General features: G+C 39.2%; 1 non-coding gene across 1 annotated transcript; it reads right to left on the reverse strand.

The window, feature by feature from the left end:
- LOC145135324 (small nucleolar RNA R71) lies at positions 1-107 on the reverse strand. Its single transcript, XR_013719785.1, has one exon. It is a non-coding gene; the product is annotated as a small nucleolar RNA R71 (small nucleolar RNA).
- Positions 108-1,943: the final 1,836 nt, after the last annotated feature.

The raw sequence follows: 1,943 nt of genomic DNA on the forward strand, positions 1-1,943 counted from the left end.
AAGATTAAGAAAAAAATTCCTAACTTCCAACAAGAAATCGGTGAGTCCTTATATGAAGCTTGGGAGGGGTACAAAGGTCATCTTAGAAATTATCTTCAACACAAGTTGAACATTCAACAAGAGGTGTCTATCTTTTATAACGGGGTGAACATTACAAATATGCAACTTCTTTATTATTAAGGACCAATGACTAAGAAGAATCCGACCACGATCAAAGAATTAATTGAAGAGTTCACAAAACACTCAAGAGAATACCATAATACGTGAGAAGATCCAACGAGAGGTAAAGGAAATGGTGATGGAGGAAATGAGAACTCGGGAGAAATAATGGCTAAAGTAGAGAACATGAATCTGCGAATGATGAAAATTGATCAATCCATTCATGCCATACGAGTTGCATGCAACAATTGCAATGGGCCTCATTGACTAAAGATTGTGATCTACATGAGAATGGGAATCGAAAGGCCCAAGTATGTTACTCAAGTGGAGACAGGTATGATGAGGATTGGAGGAAACCGAATAAGGAGTGGTTACCTTATGATGAATACAACAAGTAAAAAGATGAGAAGCTTAGCCAAACCGGTCGAGGCTTCTATCAAAAAGAACAACCACCGCTCGAGAACAAATCCAAGTTCGAGTCGATGCTAGCATGATTTGCATCCGTTACTGAGAAGAGACATGAAGCAACTAACGCTATGATAAAAAACCAACAATCGGCGATAACGAGCATTGAAACTCAAATGGGTCAATTGACAAAACTAGTAAACGAGAGGTTACCTCATAAAAATCCCGACCCAAAACCACAACCTCATGTTATGGCAATATACACTGAAAAAGTTGTTCATTCTAAGCCATTAGTGATCCATGACGCAACTACCACATAACCCAATCCACAGCTGGAAGAAGAGAAGATCAAAGCAAAATCAGAATGAAATTTTGCCCACTACCCATGACGTGGCGACCTTTCCACGCCGTGACCACTGAAGGGTGAAAATTTTTTGTTTTTTAGAACTATAGCAGCCTCCTCTGCCATATCCATCTCGAGCCTTCAAGAAACCTCTAGATCCGGATCAAAAGAAATTCATGGAACAAGTGCTATCCCTTTCTATCAATGCCCCATTCCTCAAATCCATGGCTAAGCTTCCTAAATTTGCTAAGGACGTGTTGACCAATCGAAAAGAATTGGATAAATCATCTACAATTATGTTTAGTGAATTGTGTTCAGCTGCAATCATTGATGGGTTACCGATTAAGATGGGGGATCGGGGCCGATTAACTTTGCCTTGTGAATTGGGCAATTCCACTTCAATAAATGTTTTAGCTGATTCGGGAGCTAGTATCAATATAATACCATATTTTTTTACATGAAGCTCGCACTACCAAAGTTGCAGAACACTAGAATGACACTTCAATGGCGGATCATTCAATCACTAACCCACGCAGGATTATCAAATCTTTGTTGGTGAAAGTTAGAATTTTTTTTCCAGTTGACTTTGTGGTTTTAGACATGAAAGAAGATAAAGTCATTCCCATAATCTTGGGAATACCATTCTTGAGTACCGTGATAGCTCTCTTTGACATCCATGATTCAAATCTCACACTTCGAGTAGCAGACAAAGAAATCAATTTTGAAATGAACCAAGAAGTGAGTTATGAAGAGCCTTTAGATGAGGTGTTAGGTTGAATAATTTGGAAGGAAAAAGAATAGAAGAAGGTCTCAGCGAGTTAGATGAGATAGAAAAGTTGATAGAGGAGGATTTGAAAGCCTGGGAAAAGCCTCAAGTTAGAGGAGTAAAGTGTTCCAAGCCAAAAGCTTCAATTCCAATGACCTTTCAAGTATTCACGTTCGCTACACTCAAGGCTCAAGTGGAGGAGGAAAGTGAAGAAGGAAAGTTTGATTCGGATGATGATGAGGAGATGAGTGAGGAAGAGATTGAACAAGA

Source organism: Lactuca virosa, chromosome 8 (genome assembly GCF_052849685.1).
Source record: "Lactuca virosa cultivar CGN04683 chromosome 8, Lactuca_virosa_CGN04683_v6, whole genome shotgun sequence".
Taxonomy (NCBI): domain Eukaryota; kingdom Viridiplantae; phylum Streptophyta; class Magnoliopsida; order Asterales; family Asteraceae; genus Lactuca; species Lactuca virosa.